The sequence below is a fragment of the Amblyomma maculatum genome, chromosome 1 (genome assembly GCF_055883805.1).
Source record: "Amblyomma maculatum isolate TAMU_Amacu chromosome 1, ASM5588380v1, whole genome shotgun sequence".
NCBI classification, from domain to species: Eukaryota; Metazoa; Arthropoda; class Arachnida; order Ixodida; family Ixodidae; genus Amblyomma; species Amblyomma maculatum.
This window is the reverse complement of record NC_139344.1, coordinates 473,343,900-473,353,325: the sequence shown is the minus strand read 5'-3', so window position 1 is coordinate 473,353,325 and position 9,426 is coordinate 473,343,900. Positions and strand designations below refer to the sequence as shown.

At 44.5% G+C, this 9,426-nt stretch overlaps 1 pseudogene; it reads left to right on the top strand.

The window, feature by feature from the left end:
* Positions 1 to 4,047: 4,047 nt before the first annotated feature.
* LOC146209974 (uncharacterized) lies at positions 4,048 to 5,880 on the top strand (annotated as a pseudogene).
* The last annotated feature ends 3,546 nt before the right edge of the window (positions 5,881 to 9,426 follow it).

Below are 9,426 nucleotides of genomic sequence, written 5' to 3'. Positions count from 1 at the left end.
TTCAGACATGCTCGGATTCACCGCTTTGCAGAGTTTTAGGACCTCTTCTATGTACATTGTGCATGTTTCACCAGGCCCTTGGGCTCGCTGGAATAAAGTCTGCTCAGCGCATTTCCGTTTTGCCGCGGTATCCCCGAAACAATTTCAAATCTCCTCTTCAAAACAATCCCAGCTCTTTAGGGACGATTCATGGTTCTCAAACCATGTCAGGGCTGTGGAGGCCAAGAAAAAAACAACATTTGCCAGCATTACAGTGGCATCCCAGCGATTTTACTTGCTCACCCGCTGGTAAATGGTGAGCCAGTCGTCCACGTCTTCGCCAGCCTTGCCAGAAAAGGTCCGCGGCTCACGGTAATGCTGCCATGCGGGTGCCGCTGGACCTGGCTGCCGTGCATCGCCGTCTTGGATCATTGTGGGTGTCAAAGGGGGGAGCCCAGCGAGTCGTTGGCTCGAACGAGGTGGAGAGGAATCCGTGGTGACCATTGCAGCACCTCCACCACACTGTTAAGGTTCATTTAAAGAGTGGTTCTGCACCTTAGCCTGATGTGCTATCCAACATATGGTGAGCTTCCTCTCCTTTCACTTCTCTTCCGGAGAACCTTTTTTTGCACTTCCTTGTTCTCTTCTGTTCGCATGCCTGACAATATATATATATGCATTATATTCAGTATTTTCGTTTTATTTTTCAGTGCATGAGTATTGTTTCCGCTATGAATAGCAATTTGTTATGTGACTGAAAAGCATTTATAGCAACAATTAAAACATACGAGTGTCAATCTGTGAGGCCACATTGGTGCCATTGTCGTTGGTATCGTTTGGACATGCCACACCCTATAGCCAGTGAATTACCTGTATAGTCATTCCACCAGACTGAAAGTGAATCTGGGTTGCAATACCCGCTTATGTGCTATAATACCCCAGCACTCAACCCAACACTACGTCTCGTAACTGCCACACTTGTTAGCTGCTTAGTGCACCGAGCTACTCTAGCACTTACTGTTAGCACTACACACCCATTTATTTATTTATTTATTTATTTATTTATTTCAAATACCCTAAGGGCCTTTGCGGGTATACATAGGGGGGGGGATTCATCAAATAAACACAAATAATTTACAATATAAGCAAAGAAAAAGCTGTATGCACAAAAAACCATGAACAATTCGTGCACTGACATCTAGATACTATAATCTAAGAAAGAAGACATCTAGAATGGGAGCAGTTAGGAATAAGAGTAGATGGAGAATACCTCAGTAATCTGCGATTTGCTGATGACATTGCCTTACTAAGTACCTCAGTGGATGAATTGCAAAAAATGATTGATGGCCTAGACAGGAAAAGTAAAAATGTAGGCTTGAAAATCAATATGCAGAAGACTAAGGTATTGTTTAATATCCATGGAAGGAACAGCAGTTTACGTTAGGTAGCGAAGCACTGAAAGTAGTAGGTGAATATATCTATTTACGACAGGTAGCAACCGCAGATTCGGACCTTGAAAGGGAAATAACAAGGAGAATAAGACCGGGATGGAGCGCATTTGGCAAGTACTCCCATATTGTGACTAGCAGCTTACCGGTATCGCTCAAGAGGACAGTATACAACAGTTGCATCTTACCTGTACTTACCTATGGGGCTTAAACATGGAAGCTAATAAAGAGGGTTCTACTTAAGTTGAGGACAACGCAGAGGGCTACAATTTTGGGCTTGCCTTAAATTATAGCCTGTCATCACAGCGGTTATAAGACAAGAACGTGGATTAGGCTGTATGTGCACCTCCTCTCTCTTAAAAGGCAGTGCCTGCCAGACAGTATGAAATAAGGAAAACTCTTTAAAGGTACAAAAAAAATCTAGCGCATGATTTGCAGTCGGGTCGTAAAGCTGAATGCTTTTAAAATGGCAGTTTTACTCTGTAGTAGGTATCAAGCAAAATGTTGCATTCAGAAACTGGTGCTCCCTTTCAGAGGATGTCTGCAGCCCTGTGAAAGGCAAGAGTGACCTGAGCCATTTAGATCTTATGCACTATAATAGAAAATTGCGCTCCTACATGCCCCCCCACACCCAATTGGTGGGGTCAACAGTAGGAGCGCACATATCTGTTATAGTGCAGAGGTTCCAGGATTGGGCCAGGTCGCCCTGCTCTTGGCTATGCTTCGAGAGAGAGAGAGCATAGGAATTTGTGGAACATAAAGGAACATTTCACACTGCAAACTGTCCATGTATTCAGATGTGACAGGCAGGTGTGCAAGGACTGCAACGTCCCATGGATCACACATTTCATCAATGGCTGTCAGAAAGATTAGTACAAAGTTATAGACAGGAAAAAAGCTAACCGTCACTAAAACCAAGAAAAGAATAAGAGTATTCATACTTTCTAATTTGCAGTGTTGATCAATGGGGGAAAGAATATTAATTTTTTTTAGCTGGAACTTGATTGATTCGAAAGCAAAAAAAAAACAATTATAGCCAACTGTTAGTAGTATCCGAACCTACAACCTCATAAAGTTTAGCATATGTAGCTGGAAGAGCAAGCGCATATAATTTCCGGGATTCATAACCCATAAGCAACAGAACATTATTTCTTGAAGTGCAATATAGCTTTGGTTTATGGGGTTTAACATCCGAAGGTGACTCGGGCTATGAGAGACGCCATAGCGGAAGTCTCCGAAAATTTCGACCTCTTGGGATTGGTTACCATGCACCGACATCGCGCAACATACAGGCACCTTGCTTTTTGTCTTCATAGAAAAGCAACCGCCATAGTCGGAATTTTATCTCACATACTTAGGTATGCAGTCGAGTGCCCTAACCACTGCACTGCTGCGGCAAGACTGAAATACAAAATATTTGTTTTCCAAACACACTGCAAACACATACCTTAGAGTAAAAAGTCTTCGCCTTATGCAACCTAGACGCTATAAATATGAGCACTCTGAGAGCCTAATAAAAACTGACAGATTCAGTCCATTTCTTGCCACACAGTTGCAATTTATCTCTGACTCAGTGCCTCGGCAGTTGGTACGAGTACACTGCACTAAGCTGGACATTCCCCTGACTGCATACTGCTAAAAGTAAAAACAAAGTGCTGATTATATGAGGGAAAGCAGCCTGCATTACAGTTCAAACTTAAGTAAACTCTGCTGCTTGCTAGCACAGGTCAGTCACCTCCACAGCACATGCTAAAGGAATGAAGTGAGAGAAAGCAACCTATGTAACACAGACATGCAGCTTACTAGCAGATTTCATTATGCCGCAAAACGTGGCCTTTGTCAGAATTACTCGGTATGAAAGGTTCATTGATGAATAACAGATTGTATGACTCGTTGGTTCAGAATACACAGAGGACAAGCTGTCGGGCTAGTTGGTTTTCCGATCAGTTTCAGCTGCACATGACAGGACGAGGACAGAGCATGGAGGAACACACAGGACAAAAAGCCCTGAATCAGACTTAAAAAAAAGGTTTATAAAATGAGGTCATCTAAAGGGCGCCAATGAAATCAAGGATAGAATCAGATAAAACTACAGATGAACGCAATTTGTGCTTGCGAAGAAAACAGGCTGTGCTGGCCCATTTATCCTTGCGCTTCACGATCATGTCTGCTTCCACAATTTTGTGTGTCAGCTTATTATGGCATTTGTTCAGAATGGTGTTCGTTCAAACACTGGGGAACATTTTCCATTGCTGCCACTTGTGAAACTTTAAGCAATGATAAAATTTTAATATCAGTGCTGCACTCTCTAAATTAGTCTTTTATTGATAGATCTGCCACTTTCGCCAATGTATGCCTTGCCAGAAGATAGTGGAATGGATTATATGACGATTTCTGTACAGGCTATGACGGGATTCTTGTATTATATAGTACGACTGTTTCTCTTTCTCGTATCTACCGCAATGAAGCACATAAATGGTATTAAACGTTCACTGTACAGAAATATGCAGTGAGCAGTTAAAAGTGTGACAATAATGCAAACTTTTCACGTGTTTTTGAACAAACGACCCTTCTGAAAAAGTGCCCAAACAAGCTCACACATGAAATAATGGAAGCCGCCATGATCGCAAACTTCAAGGATGAATGCATGAGCACAGCCTCCGTTTTCCTGTCATGTAAGGAGGTTTCTTTCATCACTAGTTTTACCTGATTTTATCCTTGGTTGTCATTGCACAATTTACATGCCCTCACTTTATTTTTTTTTCTTTTAATGTTCCGGTTGAGAGCTTGTTTGTCCTGTATAATCCTCAGTACTCTGTACTCGTCCTGCTACGCGCTGCTGAAAGTGATTATACACAAGAACAGCAGCGCAACGGCGACAGCACAAAGAGAGAAATAACAGAAGCGCATACTACCAATTGTTATGAAAACAAGAAGCCAAACATGTTCCTTCTTACGCAAGCATATGACACACCGCAATGTAGTAAACGCTTTCTATCACTGGTGCGTATAGCTATTCAACAATGAAATTTTTACCTTTCTGCAAATAAAGATGCCAAATACCTTAGTCAAAGCAGTGTCCACCCAAAGAAACAAAGCCAAACAAACACAGCCAAAGCAGTCACACAATGAAACCACAAGCAGTCACGAGCCACACACTTAAACACAAAGCAAAACAGAGTTACCACATGACACTCAGAACATGACAATAAAATGCTCCAAGATATTTTATTTCTGTGCATAGCTAGGGAAGTGTCACCGACACATCTGCTGCCTTTCTTTTTTTTTATCTAAAAGGCGCTAAAATTTAATGCGCCACTTCATGACTGCTGGGCGGACACTGCTTTTGGCTTATTTGGTATATGTTTAATTCTTGGCAAGGAAAAAAATCCATTGTTTATCACCCTTATGCGTAGGTGTTAGAAGGGTTTTGTGAGATAGAAATGTGTCATCTGCTTAGGTGTGAAGGAAGTAGTTTGGCTCCTTGTTTTCATGATAATAGCTGATAGTACGTGCTTGCGAGTTCTCTCTCTCGCTGTACTACAGTCGGTGTGCCATTGTTCCTGTGTGTAGTGTTTGTAATCGGCATCTAGCCGAATGTTACCACTCTGTTGGCCACTATGGAATAAAAACATGGCGGCTTACCCAACAGGCTCGCTTCATCTGCGTCTCGCCCAATCTAATCAATTGGACCCCATCACAGTCTCCGGGAACACTAAGATGTTGTCAGAAGAGCTCTTTTATCTAATGTGAGTACCACTACATTGAGCGTCAGTCCGTCTAATCACCCATCAGCAACAGGCGGCTACCGGCAATCGTGGCCATGGCACATATGTGATCCCCGCCTTCCCAAGTTTTGACCTGCGTGCTACCGAAGACAACAATATTGGTCACGAATGGACGAAGTGGATAGAAAGGTTCGATAACCTTCTTTTCGCTTGCGATGTCTCGGCAGATGCACGCAAAAAAATCGCTCCTCCTGCACTACGTCGGTGAAGAAGTCTACGACATATATCGCTCGCTCCCCGAGAGTGCTGCGCAAGGTGCGACGGCTACAAGCACGACCCAAACCACGCAGAGTACATCGATGCCAGAATACGATGCCGCTCGAGCGAAACGGAATGCATATTTTGCGCCGCGAGTAAACTCAACATTTGCTATCTATAAATTTCGTCAAGCTCAGCAAAACGATGGTGAGTCACTGGATGCCTCCTACGCGCGCCTCCGGCAGCTTTCTCGCCACTGTAACTTCGAAAACGTTGACTCTGAAGTCAAGAACAAAATCATTCTCGCCACAACGTCGTATCGCCTCAGAAAGTATGCCATGCTTCATTCCCTCACGTTACCGGACTTACTTAAGCAAGGAAGAATGCTTGAAGATGTCGAACGGGATGTGTTCGAAATCGAAAAGCACGTCGATAACAATGCGACGGTGTTCGCAGTACACAAGTAAGGACAACACCATGGTCAACACCCAAGAAATGAACGACAGATGTCACGGCAGGCCTACACACCGCAGCGCCCTCGTGTCTCGTCAGCAGATTGTCGTTACTGTGGCGGCAAGTGGCCTCACCAAGGCGGTCGATCCAGTTGTGCTGCATGGGGGCAAGACTTGCAAGGCATATAACATGGTTGGTCATTTTGCACGATTCTGTCGCTCAACCAGGAGTACATGCAGTGGACTGTGACAACGACTCAGACACACAGTTAGCCTGCAGTAAGAAGAGTGCAAGTACTAGAGAGCCTGCCACCACCTGTGACACCAGTCCAAGCAGCGACGAGTACGTTTTTGTTGCCATGACTTCCCCTCAAACAAGTTCATCTCCAAAGGCTATTGTCACTGTCAAAAATAATGTGCCAGTCACTTTCGTAATCGACACGGGTGCTACAGTGTCAATTGTTGGCGAAAATGACTTCAAGAGCTGTCGCCTAAATGTGAATCTTCAAGAAACATCCATCAGAGTGTTCCCATACAAATCAACGTCTCCACTTGAACTTTTGGGCAAAGTCTCTGTTACAATGAGATGCAAAGATAAGTGCATTGAAGAAGACATTTTTGTCATTCCAGGAAACTGTGCACCACTATTAAGCTTCACAGCAGCAACCAACCTGGGGCTTGTCCAGATCACGTACCAAGTTTCTGACAATCCAGGTGACAAGTCAGTCATGGAAGCATTCCCCAAATTGTTCAGTGGATCGAGTTGGAAAACTCAAAAACCAGCCAGCACATCCACGTTTTTGTGAACGACTCAGTCCCACCTGTTGCACAACCACACAGACGTATTCCGTTTGCCTTACGTGATGCTACAGAAGAAGAACTTGAACGTCTCCTGTCAGAAGACATCATAGAGCCAGCCATCGGACCTATACCGTGGGTGTCCCCTGTGGTTATTGTGCCCAAACCACATCAGCCTGATGAAATTCGAATCTGCATTGACATGCGTGTTGTGAACAGTGCCATTCAACGTGAACGACATTTGTGTGCGACAGTGGATGACACCATTGTTGCCTTAAATGGATCAACTGCATTCTCCAATCTTGACCTGAAGAATGGATATCACCAGTTGGAACTTGACACTTCTTCAACACAGCTCACAACTTTCTCGACACATTTTGGCTTGTTTCGCTACAAACGTCCCAACTTTGGCATCAGCAGTGTGGCTGAAATCTTTCAAAACACCATCCGCCAAGTGCTCAATGGCGTCCCCAACGTCCTGAATGTTAGTGACGACATCCTTGTTTTTGGACAAACAAAACCGGAGCATGACGCCTCATTGAAAGCAGTTCTGCAGCGACTCCAAGAAGCTGGACTGACACTCAACGGAAAAAAGTATCACTTTCATCAACGAGAACTGAACTTCTTTGGACTTATTTTCTCAACTGATAGCGTTCGTCCTGATCCCAAGAAGATAGCAGCCTTCCTACAAATCAAAACACCAGAGTCGCAGCAAGACGTGCCCTGCTAGGCATGATCAACTACTCAGGCAGATTCCTATGCAAGTAGAGCGCTCACACCTGTTGAAAGCCGCTATTTCCAAATAAAACGTGAAATGTTCGCAGCTGTATGGGCAATGGAACACTTTCGCCTTTGTCTTTGTGGAATTCCCTTTCTTTTGCTGACTGATCACAAGCCTTCAGTGAGCATACTGGGAAACCCAAGATCATCACCATCTGCCCGAATTGAGCGCCTCGCTCTACGCATTCAACACTACAAGTTTGATGTACAGCACACCGTAGGAAGTAGCAACCCTTCCGGTTACCTTTCCAGACATCCGGTTCCTGAGATCAAAATACATGCCCGCATCGACAAAGTACCCAACGAGTACGTTAACTTCATCCAGTGCCACAGCATCCCAAATGCCTTCTCAGTTCAAGAAGTTGCTGAAGAAACTAAAGCAGACCAGCAGCTACAATTACTTCTCAGTGCTATCCAGCACCCCACACCTAGAAGCTGGGTCTCAGCTGAACTGAAGCCATTTGCCTCCATACAGACTGAACTAACAACAACACCTGAGGGCATCGTCCTTCGAGGAATGCGCCTAGTTCTTCCCACTAGCCTGCAGAAGCAAGCAGTACTGCTCGCCCACAAGAGTCATCAAGGAATTGTCAAAACGATACATATGCTGAGAGAAAAAGTTCGGTTTCCGGTCATGGATAAACTAGTACACACATTAATTAAAGCTGCCTACTACCATGTCAAGCAGTCGTTCCCCAAGCAAAGCAAGAACCCCTTGCCATCACTGAACCACCCAATGGTCCCTGGGAGGAAGTTTCGGTTGACTTTTGTGGTCTGTTCCCGGATGGAAAGTACGCTATGGTGGCAATAGATGACTTCTCGCGATACCCAGTAGTACAAGTCACACATTCCACAAGTGCGAACAATGTGCTTCCCTTGCTGCGACGAGTGTTTTGCCAGTTCGGAATCCCTGCACAGGTAAAACCTGACAATGGACCACAATTTCAAGGCAGAGAGTTTGCTGCACTCTCGAAAGAGTTAGGATTTCGACACCATCGGATCACACCTTTGTGGCCTCAAGCTAATGGTGAAGCTGAACGGTTCATGAGAACATTTAAAAAGCATGTTCACACAAGTCAGCTTGAGAACACAGATTGGAAAGTAGAGCTTGACACTTTCCTGTTGTCATACAGATCTTCCAAACACCTTACAACAGGAAGATCACCATATGAACTGCTGTTTGGCAGACCAATGAGGAATCTTCTGCCGTGCTACCCTGAAGCTCCATCGCACAATGAAGACTTAACAAGGTTGAAAACAAACACGCTCGAGAAAACGGCATACAACAAAAATCACGCTGACGCACGAAAACATGCTCAACCACATCGCTTCTCTATCGGTCAACGAGTCCTGTACAAGCAAGAGAGACACGACAAGTTCAATCTATACTATGATCCAGACCCTCATATAATTGTAAGCATTCATCGATCACAAATCAAGGCATCGAGAGGAAAAAAGAGTAATAACGCACAACTCAAGTTTTTTCAAGGATGTCTCTGGCCTTAAACAAGCATCAGCCACAACCCCACTCGACCGCGATGACATCATATATCCCCCACCTGTAGTGAACCAGCCTGCACCTCCTATATTGCACCCGCCTACATCACCTGCACTGCACCAGAGTTCTCCAACACGGCGCTATCCACAGAGAAACAGAAAACCTCCACGTCATCTGTCTGACTTTGAGACCTGACTTTGTGACTGTATGCCAGTGAGAGACCTTTCTACAGTGGTCTGTGACAGTGTGTGCACATCTATTTAACTTTCCCCAAGGAGGGTAGTGTAGTGTTTGTAATCGGCATCTGGCCGAATGTTACCACTCTGTTGGCCATTATGAAATAAAAACATGGCGGCTTAATAACAGGCTCGCTTAATCGTGTCTCGCCCAATCTAATCAATCAGACCCCATCACAGTCTCCGGGAACACTAAGCTGTGTTCATTGAAAAATGATGCAGCAGGGCACAGACAGCATATCTGAAAAA